Raw genomic sequence first — 26,407 nt, 5'->3', positions numbered from 1 at the left:
ATGAATAATGCTGCAAGTCACCTGACTCTTGGCTATCATGCCACTTTTTTTTTTTTGCTTTTTGGGTCACACCTGGAAATGCACAGGGGTTGCTCCTGGCTCTGCACTCAGGAATCACCCCTGGTGGTGCTCTGAGGACCATATGGGATGCTGGGAATCGAACCCGGGTTGGCCACGTACAAGGCAAACGCCCTACCCATTGTGCTATTGCTCCAGCCCCTATCATGCCAATTTTATTGCAAGTGACTTAGGTGAAGTGGGGAACAGGGCAGGTAGCCTCAAAAAAAAAACCCTTTACCTCTCTGCTCAGATTACCTGGGTCACTGATGAAAATGCCTGGCATGGGCTGGAACTGGTAAGGTCTGCCACGAGCACCAAAGTAGCATCCATGGGTGCCCACGTTCCACCAGCTGCAGGGTGCAATTGTCAAAATTGTCAAGCTTCATGCACTCAGGGAATTGCTCTTCACAGGAAAAGGAAAGTCAGTCCTAGCCTCTTTCTAGACTTCTCTGTGGTGTTGCCTTCTCTCACAGAAAAGAATTGCAAGAGGAGGTGAAATAGTAAGTGAAGTAAAAATAATTCTAGTTAAAAAATTTACCTAGAGAAATGTGATGGTGGAGAGAAAGATGTGTTCAGGAGAGAATGTGGGCTTCTCCTGAGGGACAAAATACACATCTCTGACTGAGATGTGGGCCAAGATCCAGGGGGGAGAATGAGCACTCTTTCACTTTGACATGGGCTTATCTATGGATGTTTTCCATAATTTCTATGAGATGGAATTCTTTATACAAATAGAAGTTCATTGGGCTTTTCATGGGGAAGCATATTGGACTTCTGGTGGTCTATTCTCATTCAATTCTTATTACAGCCTTTGCTGTATCTCTCCCACCTCCACCTCAGCAGTCCTTGTGCCTCTCAGGGATGAGCCTGGTCTGGACTTCTGCACTGGAAAGGATTTCCAGGCTACTCAGATAGATTGTCTATTTAAATGCCTTGAGCTGATTTAGGTTCAAGACAGTGTTTTACCCCAAACACATTATTTGGTCCCCTATCTCTTTGCCTGAAAATATTTTATAATTAAAATGAATATATATACATCTTTGGAATATATATTATATACTGTAAAAAATACAAATCCGCATGTGCGGAAAGGGATGATGATGTGTGTGGTGTGTTGTTCGCGGGCTCTTGGGGCAGTTCTCTCTCTCTCTCTCTCTCTCTCTCTCTCTCTCTCTTGCCACTCGCATTCAGTGCTCTGGAGCCACTGTGTATGGACTAGATCAGGATGGCTCCTCCTTTGTGTTCTGCTTCTGTATGTGCTGCTGTACTCTCTTCTATTTGTCTCTCTATATCTGACTCTGTCTCTGTAGTCTCTCCTCTGGTCTCTCCCGACCTCTCTGTCTCTGCTTCTGTATCTTCTCTCTCACTTCTGTGTCTTCTCTCCCCAGTTCTGTGCTCCGCTTCTGTGTCTTCTCCCTACTTCTCTTACAGTCTTAGTTTTATAGCAATCACATAGAGTGGTGACACAAAGGTGGGTTGAACATTAACAAATCAACAAAGAGGGGTAAGACCACTCCTCTGGGAGATTAACAAAATCTCATCTAAGGAGATTACTCCAAATTACTAGGAGATCCATTCAAGGACAGGATCCCATCCAGGTTGTATCACTTTCTTCTTTCCTCAGCTTGTAATCCACTTAAATAGTTATAGTGAATTTACTTCTAATATTTCTAGCAATGTCATTCTGTATGAGTACAGTAAGAGATATATCAGACTTAAAGTTTGGTTCTTCCTGAGGACATTCACTATATATTCCAGACCACAGTCCTCAGGCCAGGTTAGTCTTCCTAACCCCATCAGAGTCCTAGTCTCTTCATTACTTTTGGATCATAACAGCATTTGTCTATGACCATGCTCTCAACTTAGAGTTGAGTATTGTGGTGCTTTGGCCTGGCCCATTTTGATGCCAGGGTAGCTCACAGCTTGCCCTGGGTCCATTCTGTCCCTTGTTGGAACCCTGCTTTTGGGATGCTAGGAACTAAGGACAACTGAGTCGAAAAAGCAGATGCCCAGGGTAAATATTATTCGGAGTCAATCAACTCCCAAGTTACAAGAGCATAACATTAACTGTCTTCCTGTGTTCATACAGAGAGGACATTGCTTTATTTATTTTTTATTTTTTTATTATTATTTTTTATTTAAATTTTATTGAATCACCATGTGGAGGGTTACAAAGTTCTCAGGATTATGTCAGTTATACAGTATTCAAACACCCTTCCCTTCACCCGTGCCCATATTCCATCACCAACCACCCCATTATACCTCCCGCCCCCTCCCGCCCCCCCAGTCCCCGCCCTTGTAAGTGATAAGTTTCACTTCGTTTACGATTTATCTTGGTTACAGTCCATGTTTCAATACATAACTCACTATTGTTGCTAGGGTTTCCCCCGAAAAAAGAGAAGACAGTCCCACTGTCAAGGAAGCATTTGATGGCTCTCCATTGCTGAGAATGTAGAGATATTAAGTCCCGCTGTTTGTTACATAACTTTTCTATTTTTTTCCCCCCTCGTCCCGCGCCACCGAGTTCATGCCTGTTTAGTAATCACCACGCTGCCTGACAAAGGGAAAACAAACCAAAAGAGATGGTTATTTCTTGTCATCAGCCAGCGTGGGGCTCTGACTTAGTTGATAGTCTGGTAGAATGTCTGCAAGCAGTTTCTGGAACCAAAAGTAATATGCTGGTATCAGCCCCGGCTCAAGATTCCACCAGCGTCCTGCTGTTCCAAGTACATAATAATTTATTCCCTTGTATCCCATTCCCACACCACCAGGTCCGTGTCAGCTTAATGGACATCATACTATGGTTAACGCCACGCCGCGTTTCTTCCCGAGAAAGAAGGATATTTCTTCTCAGCCGGCGTGGGGATATGGCTTAGTTCAGTCTATAGAGATGGCTACCACTTTGGTGGCCTTCAATATTTCAGCAAAAGACTTACTATTCTTGTTAAGATTTCCCACCAAAGTCCGACCCGTTAAAAGGGAACCATTTCATATTGGTGATGATTAAATGACAATAGGTTGCGCGGCCATGGCAGCGGCCTCGCGGCTTTGAATTTCTGTATAAAGTCCAGGGAAAGTACAGCCAGAAATTACACATCGCTACAAACTTTAACCCTATTATGGTCCCCCCAAAGTCCAACCCATTACAAAGGACCCATTTCATATTGCTGATGGTTAGATGACATTAGGCTGCCGAGGCCGCGCGGTTTTGGGTTTCTATATAAAGTCCAGGGAAAATTCTGCCTAAAATTCTATCACTACAATCTTTTACCCTTCAGCAAAAAACTTAGTACTATTGTTTGGAGTTTCCCCCCACGTTAAGCCCTGCCAAAAAGGAACATTTACACGTTGCTGACAATCAAGAGATATTAGGTCTATCGCAGCCGCGCGGTTTTGGATTTCTATATGAAGTCCAGGGAAAATTCTTTTGGTAATTGCATCACTCGCTGGCAGCGCCTGGGCCAGAAGCTCCGAGCGCACCGTTTGGAGGCATTTTGGGGGCGCCGCTCGTGTCCAAAGTGGTTCAGTTGCCTCCGGGGTCGATCTCGCGCGGCCGCAAAGGAGCGTCCCCACATGGCTCTGTGCTTAAATGTCGGCCGGCACAGGGCGGATCTCGAGGACATTGCTTTAAGGTAAACTACACAAAAGACATTAACTTACAGTATAAATTCAGAGTCTTTAGAAAGATCTGATCTTACAAGCTAACAGAATCTGATTAGGGAAAATGTGATTAACTGGTTGGGAAGGAGGGTGCAGAGAAGAGTTTACAGATAAACAAAGGAATGGGAGTGACTTGGGAGCACTCTGATGGGTGTAACCAAATAAACCTAAATTCCCTGTGGCAAGGCTGAAAGGACCAACCTACTTTTATCCTACAATATACTATTGAGGTTATACAAATATCCTGACTTTCATAATATTTTTAGCCATAAATTTTAGTATACATTGGTTATCCTTGCCTCCAACAGTAATACTTGGCTGTTTACTAGAGGGTAAATTTTCTGTTTCCTTGGTGCATCCTGTCCCACTTGTTCATTCAGTTAACTATTTATATCATTATGAAAGAATGGATTTCCTTTATTCTATAAACTATAATCCATTATAATCAATATTTTATAATTCAAAAGAACTAGTTTTAGCCATTGATAGCTCTTTCCTGTTAACTCCAATATCCTTTCTACACGTTCACTCTTCTCTCCCTTTTGAAAGGAGGTGTGGGTCACAAATGGCTGTTCTCAGGGTTTACTCTTGGCTCTGTGTTCAGAGACCATACTTAGAGGTGTTCAGAGGAACATATGTGGTGCCAGAGATTGAGCCAGTGTCGATGGAGTATAAGATAAGCACATTGCCCCCATAGTATCTCTCTAGCCCTGTGAATACTTTCTTATTAAAATGTCCTTGTTTTTCTCATGTTTCCCTCCTCCAAATGAAGTTGGAAGAAGTCTATAGCATTCCCATACAGGATTTTTTATATTTTTAATATCTGAGTTTGAACTATATGTATTCAATATTAATAAATAATTTCTTTTCATATTTTATAACACTAAGTAAATTAAATAATATAAATAAAATAACTAGATATTTTTAAGTTCATATTGTTCCATTTGACTCAAAAGCTAATTCTTTTTTTTTAATTTAATAGTTTATTTTTAATTAGTGAGTCAACGTGAGGTTACAGTTACAGATTTATACATTTTTGTGCTCATGTTTCTCCCTTACAAAGTTTGATAACCCATCCCTTCACCAGTGCCCATTCTCCACCACCAGTAAACCCAACATCCCTCCCCCCCTCCCCAGTCCTGTCTCCCCCCACCCCACACTGCCACTATGGCAGGGTATTCCCTTTAGTTCTCTCTTTCTGATTAGGTGTTGTGGTTTGCAATAACGGTGTTGAGTGGCCATTGTGTTCAGTCTCTAGTCTATATTGGGCCCGCATCATCTTTCCCCCACATGACCTCCAACCACATTTTACTTGGTGTTCCCTTCTCTGAGTTGCCCAGAATGAGAGACCAGCCTCCAAGCCATGGAGACAACCTCCTGGTACTTATTTCTACTATTCTTGGGTGTTAGTAAAAGCTAATTCATTTTAACTTTGTAATATCTAATTATAATGAATAGTTTGTAATATCATATATATTGTATTATATATAGCAGTGTAGCACTGTCACACTGTCATCCTGTTGTTTGTAGATTTGCTCAAGCGGGCACCATTGTGAGACTTGTTGTTACTGTTTTTGGCATATCGAATATGCCACGGGTAGCTTGCCAGGCTCTACTGTGAGGGTGGGATACTTTCGGTAGCTTGCCAAGCTCTCAGAGAGGGATGGAGGAATTGAACTCAGGTCGGCCGAGTGCAAGGCAAATGCCCTACCCTCTGTGCTATCACTCCAGTAATATATAGTATTATTCCAAAATAATTTTTCAACTTGATAGACATTTTGATAGCACTCAATTTTTGCTATTTATAAATTTTGCTATATAAATATACTTGTATTAGCTCTTTTCTTGAACTCTTGAACCTGAGTTTCACTGAATTGTATACTTGGAAGTGCATATAATTACTAGGCCCTTGGGTATGCATGTTTTTAGTTCCATTAGGTTGTATCTCCAAATGATAATATTTACTATTCTAGTCATGCCTGACTCTATATCTGCATGTCTTTACCATCTCTTGGTATTGCTAGTAATATATATTTTGGCCACGTGATAGGAGTAAGCTGGTATATGTTGTTTTTATATGCATTTCTCTGATTATTAATGAGGGCAAGCATCTTTTAATGCATACTGACCTTTCTGTAATTGTGAGAATTATCCCATTTTCCTGAAGGATTATTTTTTTTTCTCTTATGAATTTGCAGAGGTTTTTTTTTTTAATTCAGTCGTGGTACTTTGCTGATAATCTGTGATGCAAGCATCTTCAATCAGTCAGTGACTTGTTTTCCAACATTATTTGAAGTGTCTTTTTATCCTTCTCATTTTAATTCATTCTTCCAAGAGGATTTCCTAATTGGACATATTAATGAAGTGGCCTTTGGCATACTTCTCATAAATCAATTTCTTTTAAATTTGTTCACCAGGAGTTTGAAGGAACTAAATGAGTTTAAAATGAATTTTTGGACTCAGGGATCAGAAATCTACTCAGAGATATTAACAAAGAAAGAAATCAAAAAGCAACTTTGATCCTTTTACAAATGAGGTGTCACCTTCATTTATTTCTTTGTAATTGAATCTGAGGTGGGAAGGAGGCCCTTTGATATCTGTAATATCCAATTTAAAATTTATTGAATCCTAAAAATAAGGAACAAGAAGGAATCGTATGGTGCATATGGTTCAACCATCTTGTTTTATAGGAAACAGAGATTTAAGAGAGGAAATACTTAAAGTTGCGATCTGGTCTCCTCTCCTCCCCCCACAGATTCTAATTTTGGAAAGGATAGAATTTGACCTCACTCTCTGGACTGAACACTCTCACAATTTACTGGGTGTGCCCCTTATTTTGAGGTGTTGCCCCTCCTCTTTGTTCCCAAGTCCTCACTTACTCTTGGAATTGAATGTTAAATTTTGCTCATATATACTTTAGACACTTAGCAACTCATATTCCCCTGAACCTAGTGGATGTTATAAATCAGTCTGTAGAATGAATGGGGGTCTTTGGTTTTTCTCTCTTTTCTTTCTTTTCCTCTTTTTTTTCTTCGTCTTCTTTTATTATTATTATTATTATTTTTAAACACATTAAGATCCAATTCCCTTCTTTAGGGAGAGAATACAATAGTATTATTTCTTTGACTTAGGAAAGATTTGATGGGAAACACATTTATTCACATATATACATACACATGCATATATATACACATATATGCATATATGTGTATATATATATATATATATATGTCTTAACCCTGCTCTTGTTCCTTGAGCAAAACTAAAAACTAAAAGCCCACAATGTTTGTTTCCCCTCATTTTCTTATTCAGGATCTGCTTCTAAAAAGTTTAAAAATTTATTTTGGTTAAATCAGTTTTCTTTTTGTAAATAAAGTGCAAAATGAAGGGTTATGTTTCTAGTTAGAGTTGCTTTTTAGCTCTAGATGTCTAAGAAGTAGGATAAGGTACATCAAAAAGGCTTTGAGAAAAAGCAGAGCAAGCAACCGAATGTAAAAATCCTTTGGGACCACGAGTAATGGCCATCGATCTTAATGCATTTGCCTGGTGTTGTTAAATCACCCTTGAATTTCCCTAAGCTACTTTCTGTAATAATTGTCAGATTTCGCTGGGTCCTTTCTTCAAGAAATAGCTCTTTACAAACAACTCAGCATGCTAGAAACCAGATGGTTAGCTCCTAGAGGACCTTTGTTTATTAGTGCTGGTTAATGATGGCAATAATGATGATGATAATAGTGATGAAGGTAACAGAAACAAAAATAAAATAATTATGCCTAATGCAAGGCATTGTTCCAAGTATTTCACATATATTAATAACTTACTGAATCCATATAAGCCTATGGGTATGTTACTATCATTACCTCCTTTTTGTAGATGGAAGGAGGAGAGATTTTTCCAGTAAATAATACTGGGTAAGCAATTTACCCAATGTAACACTATGCATCATTCAGGGTCCGCACAGATCACAGATGACACATAAAGTTGTTAAAATGGGTTAACTGCAAATGCGGACATAAGGGGTTACTGACAGAACTAGGAGCAGGCAAGCTGTTATTGTCACTTGGTTTGAACAAATGAGGTGAGAGAGCAGTCTGCAAAATTCAGGAGAGAGGTGCTTAAAGATAACAGCATTTTGCAGGGAGCAGTGATCTCTGGGAATAGGGTACATTGTTAAATCATGGCAACTTTACAGAGAGGAGTCAAGGGAATAAACTCTCCCACCCCCTTTTTTTTCTTTGAGCGGCTGTCAGGAATCTTCAGTGCTGCATTTAGGTAGAAGTTCAGGTATGTCAAAGCTGACTGATGCTATCATCATATTCCAGCATTAGGGAAGAGAGCAGTGTTTGTCCATCTGGCACGTACCACATAGTAAGCAGTGAAACTGGGATTTGAACCTGAGCAGCCTAACTCCAAAATCCACATTCCTGACCACTGTGCTACTTAGATTGAAGAGCTATAATATACAGTAACTATCATATAAGTGGAATGTATAAAAATACCTTCTAAGAAGCAATTCAATAAATCAAGTTAACATGTTCATATGCTGCTATTATTTGTCTTACTGGCAAAAGAGCCAGGTGACTATCATTTATTTACATATTCCTCACTTATTACATAAAGAATTCATGATGGTTAGAACTTTCTTCTCCATTATTAATCATATATATACATATATATATTGTTCTTCACTTTCAGGCAGAACAAAAATCTCCTGCTTTCTCTTCAATTATACATGCTTTCTTGTAGTTATATTCCAAAATTATTAGACTTAAGCTGTTCTGTAGTTGTATGTTACTAAGAAGTAAGTTGCTCCCTTTTAGTTTATAATTTTGGGGATCATGAAATTGAATTGAACTAAGAATTAAATTTTATGAGCAATTACCAATTACTTTGGGAGTCACCCATTGCTGGTCTAAAATATTTTGATACTATCATTGTTTTTGTCCTAGCTTCTATTTTACATAACGGAAAAATTCTGGGGGCATTGCACGTTCATTTTGGAGTAGGAAAACTGGCATACGGAATTTTGGGTTGTGTATGAAAAGTAATTGAGGCAAGGAATGGAGGGTGAGCTCCACCATGAAAGTGGCCTAAAGGCAGATTTCGTATCAGAGGCTCCATCAAGGAGGTGGCCCAAAGAGAATGCAATGTCTGAGGAGAGGAAAGAAAACAGAACAGAGTGCTGTTCTGTTTTTGGGAAAGATATGTATGCCTTTGATTTTCTTTTTGAAACTCTGTAGTTTTGATAAATTGCCAGTGGAAATAAAAATTCTGATTCAAATAAGACTCATACAAGCTGCAATTTATTCTGAAGTTTCACAAAGAGTAATGTAATAAGGGCCACCACTACACTATTTTGAAGTTGTGCAATTTGAGTTCTCTCTCCGTCCATCTGCTGCAGGGGAAGAAACCCTGGGACTGGGGGTGGGGTTGGGGTGGGCAGATAGCTCTCCTTGAACAAAGGAATTCACAAGAGAAAAGTTAAGGGGATATATGTACTTGAAGGTCTTTTCTCTCCATTAGAGAAACCAAAGGCATAGTATAGAAAATGATTCCTCCTTCTAGTGGCCCGAGATACTCTAAATTGCCAAAGAGTGAGGAGGGCACTTTTTAATTTATTTATTTAATTGAATCACTGTGAGATATAGTTACAAAGCTTTCATGTTTGAGTTTCAGTCATACAATGATCAAACACCCATTCCTCCACCAGAGCACCAGTGCACATTTTTCACCACCAATGTCTCCAGTATCCCCCGCTCCCCATCCCAACCCTCCCCCTGCCTCTATGGCAGACAATTTCCCCCATACGCTCGAGGAGAGCACTTTTAATGATATTTAAAAGGTTGTCTTGAGGACTCTCTAGGAGTCTGAAAGCATTATTCTGCAAAATGTGCCCAACAATGATGGCAGCTGGTATGTTCAGTCCGTGGAACCCTGTCAACAAGCTTTAGTAAGAAGCGCAAAGAATTAGTGGAATGTGGCTTCCCTACTAGAAGACTTTTTGGCCAAAGATTACAATTCTGTGTTCTTACCTTTTCCCTTTCCTTTTTCCAATCACTCCACGTGCAGTCAAGCACAGCAAATCATTTTGAAGCACAACTTCCCTGTTCTTTAAAAAAACTCATTGTATGGCTTCCCTTAGCTGTGCATATAAATGAGGAAGTAGCATGGTCTGGGAAGAAGGATCAGTGAAATGCTGGAGCCAGTCCTCACTCAGTCTTCCTGGGGTCACTAGAAAGTGGCTATGAGAACTTAAAGAACTGAGCACAAAGAGGTGAAGAGAGGATCTTGAGTATTTGGAAGGAGAAATCTGGCAGGGGCAGGAGAGATGGCCATACATAGATTTATGTCTACTGCAGCATATATATTGGCAGCTGGAACTCAGGCCTCATTTATAGCACCTTGCTCTCTAGCCTGTATCTTCTCAATGTACTGTTAGCACTGTTAGCATTGTCATCCCGCTGTTCATCGATTTGTTCAAGTAGGCACCAATAAAGTCTCCATTGTGAGACTTGTTACAGTTTTTGGTATATCGAATACACCATGGGTAGCTTGCCAGGCTCTGCCATGCGGGCGGGACTACTCTCGGTAGCTTGCTCTCTGAGAGGGATGGAGGAATCGAACCTGGGTCGGCCGCATGCAAGGCAAACGCCCTACCCGCTGTGCTGTCACTCCAGTCTTCAGTGTACTGTAGCCTGCTTTTTCATTTTCTCACCCTGTGAGAATGGACAAATATGACTTCCTCATCTATTTATCTGAAAGACTTGATTCCTGATGAGTGGGGCAGAATAAGAAAATTAAAAAGCCTAAGTCCAAAAACTTTCATCAGCAGTCCCTTTGTTGAACTTAAACAAGGAGAATGCACAGTCTAGCCTTGGAGTTGCTACCTTCTTAGCCCTTGTGGTTCTTATGGGAATGAGAAACATTGCCTAGCTTCTCTGCATTTGGGGGAATGAGTCATTAGTCATCTCTCATAAGCACCCCTTCACTTCAATCTGTGCATGTGATTGGGACTCTGGTTAACTGGACTTGTATTTTGACATTTGAAGGATCTGAGCAATTTCCGGGCATGTTTCAGTGAGTGTGTTGGGGACTTACGCAGATCAGAGTTCTGCTGAGTTCAGTCCAGATGGCTGCTTTAGCCTCACTTTCCATGAATGATTGGTGTGTGCTATTTGTAACCCGAACTATGTAGATCATTCTTTATTTTTAGAGCATATAATCCCTCCCATAAAAGGTTTTCTCTTTGTAAAATTAATTGCAAAAAGCAGAAAGTGTAGTTAGTTTTATTCTGTACCAAGTAATTTGAATGTCTGGTTATGAGAAGCATTGGATAAATTATGTGTGTGTGTGTGTGTGTGTGTGTGTGTGTGTGTGTGTGTGTGTGTCACATCTGGCAGTGCTCAGGGCTTACTCCTGGCTCTGTGCTCAGGGATCACACTTGACAAGCTTGGAAGACCAAGTGAGGTGCCAGGACTTGAATCTGGGTTGGCCACTGGCAAGGTAAACACCCTGCCTGCTGTATTATTACTCCAACCCCTGAATTAATTTTAAATTTTTCTTAAAACTTGAAATTATATGACAAAGGTCAAGGAATAAACACTATTATAATACCACTATCTTTCCAGGCATTTTAAATGGGATTTACTTAAAGAGTTTGCAAAGCTTCTGCTGGTCTTAAAATTCTTTGGTTTACATTTGTCAGGAACTGGTAGGTGTTGCCTTGTGTGGACTTCTGAGACAGACTGAATAATGAACATATTACTCCTTGACTGAGTAGCTTAAGTGCTCAGTGTAAAGCAGGTTTGGTGGGGACAACTGGATTAAAATTTCTCGGGTTTAGGATTTGGGACTAAGCAGCAGCAGAGCGGAATTAGGACTCAAATAGAGAAAATGCATTGTTTTTTGCACAAATGCTCTTTTCCATGAAATTATTAGATCACAGAGAAAGCTAGAGTATGAAGGTTTGGGACAACATGGACAGAACTGAATTACATAATTCTATAGAGTATCTGGGAAAAAGAAATCAAAAGACTCTTTATAAAATTGAATCACTGTGAGATACAGTTACAAAGTTACATTGTTGCAAAGCTTTCATGTCTGAGTTTCAGTCATACAGTGATCGAACACCCATCTCTCTACCAATGCACATTTTCAGCCACCAATGTCCTCAGTCTCCCTACCCCCTTCCCATCCGTCCCCCTGCCCCTATGGCAGACAATTTTCCTCTTTCGCTCTACTTTTGGGTATTATGGTTTATAATATAGATACTGAGAGGCTATCATGTTTGGTCATTTATCTACTTTTAGCACACATCTCTCATCCTGAACAATTCTTCCAACCATCATTGACTTAGTGATCCCTTCTCTATTCCAGCTGCCTTCAAGGACCTATAGATTTTATGCTCTCATCTTACCTTATTATTTTGAGACTCTACGTTACTAATTAGCAGCTATCAGGATTCAGTTAATTTCAAAGTGTTTGTTAGATAGCTGCCTAATAACTGACTACATACTAGTGCTCTTCAGGTACTTTATTATGTATCACTGTCATCCCGTTGCTCATCGATTTGCTCGAGCGGGCACCGGTAATGTCTCCATTGTGAGACTTGTTGTTACTGTTTTTGGCATATCAAATACACCACGGGTAGCTTGCCAGGCTCTTCTGTGAGAGCGAGATACTCTTAGTAGCTTGTCGGGCTCTCCGAGAGAGGCGGAGAAACTGAACTCAGGTCAGCTGCATGCAAGGAAAAAGCCCTACCCGCTGTGCTATCCTTCCAGCCCCTTCAGGTACTTTATTTGAAATTATTTTAGCCTTAAAGAAACTAGAACTGGAGATAAGAAAGGATTAGAATATTAATATCTGAGAAAATGTTATTGAATGCTCTAGTAGTCACATGCCCCAAAAGTGCTACTGCCTGAAGGTTTTGCCTATAGGGCAGGCAATATTGTACTTCATGGTAAAAAACAAAATTCTTCATCTTCCTTTTCTCTCTTTGGTCCTCAGATACAGAGGTGATTCTGTGGCTCTGTATTGACTCTGAATACTTTCTATTTGTTCATTAATTTATTTACTATTGTTTACCATCACTGACTGAGTGCCATCTTTATATAAGATATTTTGCTGTGTATGGGAGGAGCAATGGGAAAGATAATGTTTCATTGGTCATGGAGCTCCTTTCATAAAGAAGGTAGAGAAGCTTAATATATAGTTGCATCCTGAGTAAATTGTGTGTTTTTAATGGGTGAAGGCAAAACACATGTTATAAGAGCATTCAACAGAGGACTTGGGCAGGTTTGGAAAATTAGAGGTTTTTAGAGAGAAAGATGAGTAGTAATTAATTAGACAAAAGAAGAGAGAAATCACCTAAGCCAGAGAGAACAGCATGTGCAGTGGCTTGGACCATCCAAGATTGTGAAGGAGTTTGATAGGTTTTAGTTTCATTGTTGATATTAGGATGAAATGTCTGCCTTACCTTCCAAAGATCTTAAATATCACAGCAACATGAAACTGATTTGCATTTTGAAACTGTAGTTCTGGGATTGATGGGTTGGAGAGAGAGGAGACCCAGGCAATTTTTGGTGCAGGGAGGAGCTGGGAGGAAGTGAATAGTTTTGAGACATGCTTTAGAGGTAAAGTAGGACTTGAAGATTAATTAGACACAAGGGAGGTCAAAAGTAGGAGTCATTGAAGTAATACTGTGGTAGAGCAGTTTTGGTGGGAGGAAGAAGCCCATGAGTTGAAAACTGGAGATAATTTTGTAGTCCCTTTGTTTGACACAAGTGAAGATATTCAATAGTTATAACTATTAAAAACTAACTATTTATTGGATAACCCAGTAGTCATTCCCAATTACCCTTTTCTTTCTCAATGACAGGTGACAGTGTGACTCAACTTTGGCCAATGAAACAAAGGTGCAGCATGTTGACAAATCTTTGCATTCTATGTTGAAAGGGATAGATTCAAGAGAAACAAAACCATCTCTATACAAAATGTGTATATGAATGTTCACAGTAGCATGATTCATAATAAATTAAAAGTGGAATTCACATAAATGTCTCCAAACTTAAGGATGTCTAAACAAAATGTGTTCAAGTGTCTGAAATTTTGATTTTATTTTCTTGTCAAGATTTTCCACCATGAATAGATTGTTGGTACTGGAGAGATAGTGTAGTGGGGTAAGGTGCTTTCCTTGCCCATGTCCAATCTACGTTCAATGCCTGACACCCCATATGGTCCTCTGAGCACTATCAGGGCTAATTCCTGAGTACAGAACCAGGAGTAAACCCTGAGCACTGCTACATGGCCACAAAACAAAACAAAGCAAAAATAGTTTCTCAGTTTCAAGTGGGAGTAGGAGAAAAGAGACAAAGACTTGGATAAAAAAATCCATTAATATTAAAAAATTTAATTCAGCAGGTTATAAACAATATATTTATTCTTAGTGAGGTTCCTGGCACCAACAAAACAATGTGCGTTCTTTCAAGGGAAATTAGAATCTTCATATCCTGCACATTTTCCCTGAGATATATTCTTATATACTTATATATTCTTATATTTTTATATACTTCATTCTCACTAACTCAGCTGCCCAATGGAATGTTCATGTTGAGGCAAAGTCTTCCTAATGCCCTTGTCATTCCTCTTTGAGGTGATTGATATGTCTAAATCTACTATTTTTGTATTGGAAAATCTGAGTCTAAGTAACAGAGCTGAAGAATATCTAGAAAGAATTCAGTATTTTATGTCTAAATTAGGAATGATAAATGTGTGCCTTGTATACACACACAGCTCCTCTTGCATATGGTAGACATAACTAATACTATAACTATAAACTCACAAAGTCAAGAATCTCATTGAATAAGAAACATGATGAAAACTACATAAAGGATTGATTACACTGTGTAATCATCCTCAAATTGCTTAAAACCAGAACTAAAGAGATGAATGTTAAAAGCAGCTAGGGAAAAAATCCAGATCATGTACTAAAGAACAAATATAAGGATGACATGCAGAGGGCCAGCAAGAGAGCTCAACTGGCTGAACACAGGTTTTGCATGCGGGAAGCCCAGGTTTCATCTCTGGTACAGCACACCACTCACTTTTTAAAAGAATGATTTGAAAAGCTTTGTCCTAACTTGCCAATTCTTGCTCAGGTTTTTCTGTCTTAATAGTCTTATTAAGCACCACTTAAAATCTAGCCAGTGTCCATGATACTCATTATCTCTTAATCCTTACAGTCATTTAATGTAGATTTGGCAACATGGTTCTATTTGCTTAACGGTTACAATATTTTCCTTGGCTGGCATTCAGGGACTTTGTCTTTAGACTCCTGCTGCCAATAGTCATTCCATACTCAAGACATAAGCAGCAAGTCCAGCTCTCTTGAGCTAGATACTTTCTCAATTACACTCCTTGACCTGTTTTTTTTTAAAATTTATTTATTTATTTATTTTTTAATTTTTTATTGAGTCACCATGTGGAAAGTTACAAAGTTTTCAGGTTTAAATCTCAGTTATACAATGCTCGAATACCCATCCCTTCACCAGTGCTCATATTCCACCACCAAGAATCCCAGTATAGCTCCACCCCGCACCCCCACGCCCCTAACCCCCCAAGACCCTAGCCCCCCCACCCTTAGCCCCCCCCCGCTTGTGTAACTAATAAATTTCACTTTACTTTCACTTTGATTGCATACAATATTTCAACAAAACTCACTATTATTGTTTGGAGAGTCTCTCCCCTAAAGTCAGACCTGCTGAAAAGGAAGCATTAGATAATTTGTTTTCCATTGCTGAGGATGAAGAGGTATGAGGTCGAGTGACCACACTTAGCGGCCTCTCAGTTTTGGGTTTCTGTAATTTAGTATTTTAGTAATTCAGTTCAGAGAGATATCTGCCAGAAGTTGCATCGTTGCCAACTTGTACTTCTCAGTTACATTATATTCCACATATGAGTGCAATCTTTCTATGTCTGTCTCTTTCTTTCTGACTCATTTCACTCAACATGATACTTTCCATGTTGATCCATTTATATGCAAATTTCATGACTTCATGTCTTCTGACAGCTACATAGTATTCCATTGTGTAGATGTACCAGAGTTTCTTTAACCAGTCATCTGTTTTGGGGCACTCTGTTTTTTTCCAGATTCTGGCTATTGTAAACAGTGACCAAAGTACAAAGACAATCTACAGAATGGGAAAGGATATTTATGCAGTACCCATCCGATAAAGGGTTGATAACAAGGATATACAATGCACTGGTTGAACTCCACAAGAAGAAAACTGCCAACCCGATCAAAAAATGGGGTGATGAAATGAACAGAAGCTTTCCTAAAGAAGAAATCTGAATGGCTCAGAGGCACATGAGAAAATGTTCCACATCACTAATCATCAGGGAAATGCAGATCAAAACAACCATGAGATATCATCTCACACCACAGAGACTAGCCCACATCCCAAAAAACAAAAGCAACCGGTGTTGGCGTGGATGCGGGGAGAAAGGGACTCTTCTTCACTGCTGGTGGGAATGCCGACTAGTTCAGCCCTTTTGGAAAACAATATGGACGATTCTCAAAAAATTAGAAATTGAGCTTCCATTTGACCCAGCAATACCACTCCTGGGAATATATCCCGGAGAGGCAAAACGGTATAGTAGAGATGGCATATGTATTTCTATGTTCATTGCAGCACTGACCTGTTTTTTTTTTAATTGAACTTTTACAAGTCTAAATGATGTGACCTATAAATTTCACATTATTTCAGTATAGATGCTAATTCTATAGTTCTGTGGCATAAAGAAAGCAAAATAAATTTGATTCCTTTGGCCCATTCTTCAAATACTCTCTTGGTTACTTCTCAGGGGTATCGAGTATCATGGTTTAAAGGTAAGCATAATTTGTTTTAGAGAAAGGATTTCTCATTTCTTTAGGTGGGGTTTACAGTGAATAACACCTGGTCAATTTAACTAATGAGAGACTAGTAAATCCTCCTAAGTTTTATACATTACTACGAGTCAGAAGGAAAGTCAAGGTTACTGACCAAAGTGTCATTTGTGTTATGCTTAACCAACACGAATACTTTACCCACAAATAATCGGGTATGATTATTAGATATTTACTGTTTTCCACTTGGCATGCTAGGCCCAAGGGACAGTCATATAAAAAATTTAAAGTCTTTGATGGGGCCAGAGAGAGAATACAGGAGATAAGGCTTGTATTATCTCAATCCCTGGTTTTACATATTGTCCTCTGAGCCCCACCAAGAGTGATCTCTGAGCACAGAGCCAAGAGCAAGACCTGAGCACAGCTGGATGTGGCCCTCATGCATTCTCTGTCCCCCAAGTGCTCATGGTCTCTGGAATTGTGGGACCCACTTGCAGAGAGATGACAATGTGAGGTAGTATATTTGAGTTTGTAGAGGTCTGTTAATCCAACTTCAGAAAAGGCTTTGGGTCAGAGGAGAAGGCATTGCAGAAGGAAAATTCCATGATTCCTCTCAAGTAGTTTGGAACTTTGATGGATTAAGTGGTGAAAGTGCAGGTGGGAGAGTGAGAGGATATCAGAGTCAGACTTTTGAGACTTAAGCAGGAAATGTGTTTACCTGGAGTCAGATTCCAGGCTGGGTGGTAATAGGAAGGAGGGCAGGAGGAATAGGTTGATATCAGACCTCAGATGGCTTTGAGTTTGAAGTAGTAGCATTTGGAACTTTTTGATAGCCTCTAAGGAAAGGGGGGAGGCAGATTTTTGAGCTGAACTTGGCATTGCTGGAGGCTACTCCTGTTCCTATGCTTGGGGATTACTCCTGGTGGTACTCAGGAGACCATGAATGGAACTGGGGGTGGCTTCATGCAAGACAGATGTCCTAAGTTCTGTATTATTAGAGAACATATTGAAAAGATTAATCTATCAGTGTTGTGTGGGAGGAGCTGGAGTGATGGAGGTTAGAGCTAAGGGAAATATTTAGGAGACTTTTGGCTGCAATTTTAATTTTAATATTTAAAGTCTTTTTTTTTAGAACTTAAGGACAAATAAATCTTAGAATGTCTCTAAGCAGCTGTGATGAGGAAAAAGTCAGGCAGCCAAGTATTTGCACTGTGAAAAGAAATTTTTCTCTTTGATTTGCTACTTGTGAAAATTAAGGAGGATTGAATCTGGGCTGTGAGAAGCCTGCCTAGACACAGATTGTCTCTAATTGCAAGTGGGTTTGTTTTGTATTAAATGAGAGGCATTCCCATTTGCTGGAAGGTGCTGTTAGACTGGATTCTTTACCAACCTTGTGTTATTTTCATCTCGACATCATCTAGTGTCTAAATAAATACTATAGACAGCATTGTTTGGTGAACTCAGGGTGCTTAATCTTCCTCAGCCAAAATCCACTTAAGAGAATAGCAGGTAAATAACAGAGTTGTCAGGAGAAAGACAAAGGGAAAGAATTAGAAGGAGATTTGGTAAAAACGGAAGGATGTCTCTAAACATTCTCCAAATGAGAGCAATTAAAGAAAAAAAGACATATATCATGGGGAAGTTAGTCTTGCAATTTAGAAGGACAGAGACATATTTCTATACCTTAGTGAAAGGGGATTTGTGAAGAGAGAATTAAAAAAGACAGAGTGCACTCGTAGCCAAGTTAGTCCTTGATTAGCTGATCACCTCTTCACTTATTTAAAAAGCTCTAGCTCAAAGAAAACTGAGTAATTGGAATGCTGGGATTGAGTTGGCATTTGCAAATGCATGAAGGTAGGGTGCTAGTAGATACATTAAGCATTTGGAAATTGCTGGAGCAAATGGAAGCTATAAACTCAGTCTATAGAAGCTTTAGAGTATTTGGCTAGAACAGTGTACTGTATTTAAGTTTATATGAGTTTACAATGCCATAATTGGAGGGTTTCATACCAAAAACAGTTTGTTGATTACTATATAAGAAGTCACAACAGTGGATTAAAATTTAATCTAAACTTTAGTACTCATGATTTAGTACTCACCTTGGGCTAAGTGATAAGATTCTCAGTTTAGTTCATCTTATGCTGCAGAGATGGTAACTGGAATTGGTGTCATCGTGAGGTATCACACCCACATAACTGGTGCTTGATGGGACTTAAGCAGGGTTGTCAGCTAGAATTCTTACACTAAGAAACTCCATATGGTCTCGGTCTCTTCACAGCATGATTGCTATATTCTAAAAGCAAGTGTTGCAGAGACAAGAAGCCAGAACTCCTTTCTTACAGTTTGTGCCTAAACTCACACCACCTTAATCAAATTCTGTTGGTCAAGCAATGTAGGCATTAAATTGCTTCCCCCTCAATTCGTGTGTTGAAGCCCTAATTCCCAGTAGTTCAGAATTTGAGTGTATTTTGAGATAGTCTTTTCAGAGGTAATTAAATTAAAATGGGGTCAATTGTGATTGGCCTTAAGGCAATATGACCCTCTTCTTATGAGACGAGAAGATTAGGAAATGGAGATGGAGACATTAGACATGCACCCACAGATGATGGATGATCAACCATGTGAAAGCACAGCAAAAGGTGGTCTGATGCATGCCCAAAAGATATTTAAAACAATTTTTTCAGTGTCTAAAACTAAAAAATAAATTGAATCATTATGAGATACATAGTACAAGGTGATTCATGATTGGTTTCAGTCATACAATGTTCCAACACCTGTCCTCCACTAGTGTACATTCCTACCACCAAAGTCCCTAGTTCCCTTCAATCATCCCAACTTCCCCTCCTTAGCCTTCCTCCATGGAAGGCACTTTTCTTTTTAGTACTTGTGTTGCAAGACATGAGTGGGAGAAGAGAGACACACAGAGAGAGACAGAGAGATGCAGAAAGAGACAGAGAGAAACAGAGAGATATGAACAGAGAGAGACAGAGAGATTGAGATTGATTTTAGAAGAAACCAAACCTAGTGGCACCTTGGTCTTAGATGTCTAGTCTAGAATTTTGGTATGTCAAGCCTATGAAATTCAAATAAGCAGGCATAGAACTACGGTTGTAAAGGAAGGCAACACAGAGCCCCATTTTTAAAATTAATTTTTAATTGAATCACTGTGAGATACAGTTACAAAGCTTTCATGTTTGAGTTTTAGTCATACAATGATTGAACACCCATCCCTCCACCAGTGCTCATTCTCCATCACCAATGTCCCCAGTATAACCCCCCTGTCTAACCCTCCCTCTGCCTCTATGGCCAACAATTTCACCCATACTCTCTCTCTACTTTTGCAGAGGCCACATTTTCATGGGAGCAGTGACAAGTAATGTTGGGGTCATGTTTTAAGACGCTCCAATATCAAGTTTATAACATCTCTTTAAAAATCAGATGCTAAAACATGGGAAAGATGACACGTGCACGTGCGAGGGTCGTTAAATGAGGAAACTATCAAACTAGAAAGGCAGCAGTATTACGTTAAAGTGCTGGGGCTACATCCTAGTGTTGTAGAGAGCTATTTGTTATGGACTGAATGTTTGTATTATTCTTCATTGCCCCCAACTCATGTGTTGAAATTTAACTCCACAGTGTGGCTATATTTGGAGCTGGTGCCTCCAAGGAAGTAAACTTAAATGATGTCATAAGGGTGGAACCTGGATCTGATAGGATTAGTGTCTTTATAAGAAGAGACATCTGAGAATTCTCTTGGGAAATTGCATGCACTGAGGAAAGGCTATGTGAGGACATAGAGAAGGAGGCCATTTACAACCAGGAAGAGAGTTCTCAGCAGAAAGCAAATCAACTGGAACCTTAATCTTGGATTTCCAGCCTCCAGAGCTCTGAAATAATACATTTCTGTTGTTTAAGCCACCCTGTCTGTGATATTTTGTTATAGTATCCTGAGTGAGCTGACGTACCACTGAAAGGTTTTGAGCCATAAAGTGGCACACCTCTCTCTGTCCCTCACCTAGCTCTCTCTCTTTCTAGTGACAGTGTGAACGCTGTGCTGAAGATCGTGACCAGAGACCAGGAGTCTGACTAAGTAGTTCTTCAATAGTTACACAAGTGGGTAGGCAATAGGCAAGCAACCTGGAAATGGGAGTTAGACAAAACAGGTGCAAAATTTTTATGACATACAAGGCAATGTTTGGTGATTGGATGTTTGGAGTTTGGGGATTCATCAGAGAGAAAGTCAAATCAATATCAGATGGGGAATAATGGGGAAGGGTGACTTGATTTTGTTGACCTCAAATGAAAGTAATAATTTCAACAACAAAATAAGTTTATTCAGCAGTAAACAACAACAACAAAAGGGGCCAATTGGAGAGTGTATTCATGGTGAGACCAAATATATGTGCCTGAGTCTAAGACCATTAAACTCCTGTACTATCTCCAGAGAACCATCCTCTCAGTTCCATTGGGAGAAGAAAGAGCATTATTTCCCTGTGGGAAGCACAGGGCATGTTGAGTCCTGTAGTTTGCTGGTTTGAGTATGTGCAGGCACTCTTTATTTGCATTATAATGTTCCAGTTGGCAACATTTCAATAATACCACTGAACTTTATAATGGGATAAAGCAATACTTTTAGATGCATATGACTATGCCTCAGAAATTAGAGCTCAACTTCTTTCTAGGTAAGCTGGGCTAAATCTTGGTTTGGGTAGGGAGAATACTTGGCAAAGGACATTATCTCCTTTTTCTGGCACTTCTCTGCAGGGGAGCTTGAGCACACCCATGCCATGCTTAGGATATTCCAGTCTAAGTAGGTAGGTCTGTGTGGGGCTGGGCTGGGCTCTGGTCCCATAGACCTGTCTAGGACTAGGGACAAAGGTAAAGCTTCCTCTGCCCCAGGGCTGCAGCCACCACTCAAGGATTCCCAACATCCCTAGATGTTTTCTGGTACGAATTTCCCGTGATAGAGTTGGTGGTGAATGTCTTCCCTTACCCAACAAACAAGTTTAAGAATTCCAGCTGAGTTTCTCTACCATTCAACTGGGCTTAGATACTGTGTGCCTAGAGAAAGCTTAAATTTTACAAGGTAAGGATCTAGTTCCACAATACTGACTTCCTCTTTATAATACGATGGAAAGTCTCAGTCATTACCCATGCTTTTGACTGGCTGCAAGTCAGAAATTCCCCTGACTGCTTCCTCGGGCTCAATTAATTTGTAGAGCTACTCACAGAAATCAGGAAGCTTGTTTACTCAGTAAATACCTAAATGATAACCTGGGAAATGAAAGGATATAAATCGGCAGTGGGATGAAACTGCATGGGGCAAGGTGAAAACATATATATGACAGGAGTTGAACAAAGGAGCTTCTTTCTTTGTGGAGTTTGGGGCCAGTATGGTAAGTGGAATCATTCTAGTTCCCCAACTGGGAAGGTGTCTGAACCCCCTTTTGGGTTTTTAATGGAAGCTTCATTACGTAGACATGATTGATTAATTCATTGCCCACTGATGATTGATTCAACCTCCAGCCCTCACCCCTCTGCCCTTCCTAGAAATCAGGGATGGGATTGAGAGTTCCAACCTACTATGCATAGTGGGTTCCCCTGGCAACCAGTCCCCATCTTTACATGCTTTAAAAAAGTCACCTCATTAATAAGACCCAGTTATTGTAGAAAGGAGCTTGCTATGAATAGCCCAACACCTGTTTTACCTTTCTCATTTAACTCTGTGGTTCTGAAGCATTTTCAGGAACTGAGGATAAGAGACCAAATATTATATATATATATATATATATATATATATATATATATAAAATGCTTCCATTTTTCTTTCCACTCAGGAAATTTCAAGGGTTTGGGGAACTGTGAGCAGAAGACCAAATTTGTATGACAATTTTCTTTTAGTTGTCTGCATATTTAAATCTGTATTTATAAATCATGATATTGTACCTGTCGGCGAGCTTAGACTGACTATTGTTAGAGAACCGTTTTCTAAGGCAGCACTGCAAAAAATTACTTATGTGGGACAATTCCTGACCAGTGAAATGGAATAATTTGAAATTTGTGATCATTCCCAGTAGGAGCTGAGATTGGCATCTTATTTGGAAATATCAGGGGAAAAATAGAGGGAAAAAAAACCAACAAAAATAACCACCATGGTAGAATATCAAGTTCTCAAGAGGGTGTTTTTTACAGCGTCAGAAAAAGTCATTTGCATATAAACAAAGCTCGTTCTGGCTGAGGCCAGCGTGGCTCAAGCTGCTGTCTAGAGTTAATTATAAGTCATTTTTCTTCTTTCACTACAGCAATGTCTCTTCACGGTACCTCTCCTGCTTTGATGCCACCTGCGCTGGAAATTAAGAAAATCAAAATCCATTTCAGACTTTCTTAAATTAAGCAGGCCCTCTTTCTCAAATCAGGGAATATAAATTAGGAAGGATGAAAAGAAAATGAAAAAAATTTACAAAACTTGAAGTACACTGTAGTGTACAACTTGGTAGCTACAGTTAGTCATACTAAATGGCATATTTTGGAAGTTGCAAAAAGACTAAATCTGAACATTTCTCATCACAAGAAAAACATTTTAACGATGTTTGGAGATGGGTATTAGCTTGACTTATTGTGATCATTTTACAACATATACAAGTGGTGGATCATTAAGTTTATACCTGTAACTAATATAAAGTTTTGTGTCAATCATATCGCAAGAAAACAAAGGAACAAAGAAAAGAATGCATGAAATATAGATGCCTGTTCTCCCGCCATTCCCCACCACCCTTGATTTCTACTTGCTGCTGGAAGGCCTGAGCTGGGCACTATGCCCTGGGCTCCTGTAAACGCCTTCACAGCCAGACTGAACGCTTCTCTTCCAAGTGTATAAATCCTATCTCTGGCAAGCCGCAAACCCGCTGTGTCTTACATGCAACTGTACCAGGAATTTCCTTCCTAAAAGATACACAGAGATGATGTATTTTGATTTTATAAAAAGTCTGGATGGTTTTGCTTAAGATTACAACGCCCTCTACTCATGCTGTGTACATCTACAATGCTTTCGCTGTTTTCTTCCCCTGACCCTTAGATTCCTGGTCCGGCACTTCCATGCTAAGGTTTGAACACGAACACAATGACTTCTTGAATCACCACTGGGCACAAACTGCCAGCTCTCAAGCTCTCTCCACATTTTCTTCCTCCCCTTTCATATCTGCTGAAACAGTTCAGCTCAGCATGCAATGTGTCTGAAAATGGCTTGGGATGTAATTACTAACAACGTTACCTCTCTGCTGAAGCCTGTAATTCCCTCCCGATTAAGATGGCGATATTGATTTGGCTGGGATTGCATGCAAATAAACCGTGACATGAAAAGAGGTGTAGTTTTCCAGTTTGCAGTGTGTCTGTGATTTCAGTCCAGTAGTCAAGTTTCCTCTACCCATATGGTTTGACTGCAGCATTTGTATGGATTAATACTTGTCTACTGGGCTCAGATGGAAACTATAGCATCAATAGTTCTCATATGTAGCCTTTGTTTAGGTTGTGCCTATCAACCACAGCCATCTCTGTGCTTACATTTATCAGAGTAATTGAAGAGGAATGGGCTCTCTCAGTCAGACTGGCTGTCAAAAGGTCATGGTACTTCTGAAAGAGGCAGGTGGGGATTGAGAAAATATTTTAAGTCAGTGAAGTGATTTGGTAATCGACTGCCATAAAAGAGTTTTACTACATTCTCCAGCTAGGCATTGTAGAATATTATTTCTTAAAGTAAGTAGTCAAAAAGTAAGTAGTTCAGATTTATCTGTAACAAAATTTGCAGGCATGAGTGCTTGTAAGGATAAAAAGATGCATTGGGGGAACATAAGTATATATCTATTACCCAAACAGACTTTGTGTTACCTAATGTTCTATAAGACGGATCACATAGAATGAGTGTTTTTGAAGGCAAGTCTTGGGCAATGGATTGGCAGGTATTCCTTGACAAAATTGATTTTGAAGGTATATAATTCAAGTGAGGCTGAAGTGTGAATGAAGTAGAGTGCCCTTTTGGATTTTTTTTTTGTGGAACTATTATTATTTTGCTTTGGGGAACACACCAGCAGTGTGCAGGGCTTACTACTGGCTCTGAATCCAAGGATCACTCCAGACAGGGTTTGGGGGAACCATATTTGATGCTGGGGTTGCATCTAGGTTGGCTTCATGCAAGGCAGGCGACCTATTCATTGTACCATTGCTCTGGAGGAATTAATTTGTCCTAAATAAAAGTACACTAAAGAGACATGGCCTCTATACTAGATTAGAGGATAAAAATGCTACAAAGGACTGGGGTTGGAGAGATGGTGCATGGCTTTAAGTAGATACCTTTCCAAACCTTGTTTGATCCATGGCTTGCCCACCTCTATAGCACCTTGGGGTCTTGAGCCCTGGCACTAAACTGCTGGTCCAGTTTGCTGCAGTCTTGAGAGGATCCCCATGTCTCCACACCCAAATGGTTACAAAGAATCAGTAGTTGATTTAGCTTGGAAAAATTGGAAATTGGAATATGCATAGATAAGGCTTAAATTAATGTGTCAATGAAAATTGCCAAAGTTCATACTCATGGTATGATTATGTAAGAGAATATGCAATTTTAGGAAATGTACATATTCATAAGTGATTCAAAGACTATTTATAGATGATGTATACCTGTTTTATTTTATGTAACTATAAAATAAAAAGAAAAAAAGAACAAATGAGATAATAACGTAAATGAGCAAATGTTTGTGGCCAGTGAAACTGGGTAAAGCATGTGGGTGTTATTTTTCTATTATTAATCTTGCAATTTTGCTGTAAGTTTGAAATTATTTCCAAATAAAAGGTAAATGTGAAGAGTGAGGAATGTCTGTAGATATTTACTCATGCAAATTAGAGTTTGCATGATCTAATTTTTTCTTGCCATGGGCAAATAAATACTCTAAATTGCTTTTTGCTGTCAGTGAGCAAGTATTGCTATACTACCACTTTCTGTTTTCCCTTTCTATGCAGACACATAACTGGACGAAGAAACCAAAGCCTTCCAGGAGGACTGGTCAGTGGTAGGAAGCTTGCCATAAGTGTGTGTGGGGCGAAGGGCAGATAAGATAGAGAAGGGACCAGTATGACAATAATAGTTGGAAGTGATCACTCTGGACAAGAACTGAATGTTGAAAGTAGGAAAAAGGATATACATGATAACCTTTCAGTATCTGTTTTGCAAACCATAATGCCCCAAAGGAGAAAGAGAAAGAGATGGGGGGAGGTGGAGAGAAGAGAGGGAGTTGGAGGGGAGAGAGAGAGAGAGAGAAAGAGAGAGAGAGAGAGAGGTGTAGCATAGAGGCAGATAGGGAGATAGGGATAGAGGGAATGGGTGGGAAACTGGGGACACTGGTGCTGAGAAATGTATATTGGTGAAGGAATGAATGTTGGAATGTTGTATGTCTGAAACCCACTCATGAACTACTTTGTAAGTGTGTATTTAACTGTGATTCAATTAAATAAAAAAAAAGATACCAAAGCCTAGCATCATCAGATATTGTACTACTTTGAATGACAGTAGTAGGCAATATTTTGGTAAAGCTAAAATCCTGACAGGGTGAAAGAAATTGATACCAGGGATGTATATGGGCATTCAGCTTCCAGGAATATTACAGATGACCTCTGGCTGTTCTCTCTCCTCTTATCACCAGACTTCCTCTAACAAGTAGTTAGAATCACCATCATCCAGCATTGGTTTGTTTTGTGACTTCTCTGTTCAAGCACTTAAAATTCCTTCTGTTCATGATGTTTTTTTTCATTCTGACC

The sequence above is a fragment of the Sorex araneus genome, chromosome 3, assembly GCF_027595985.1.
Source record: "Sorex araneus isolate mSorAra2 chromosome 3, mSorAra2.pri, whole genome shotgun sequence".
Taxonomy (NCBI): domain Eukaryota; kingdom Metazoa; phylum Chordata; class Mammalia; order Eulipotyphla; family Soricidae; genus Sorex; species Sorex araneus.
This window is presented reverse-complemented; position numbering follows the sequence as displayed.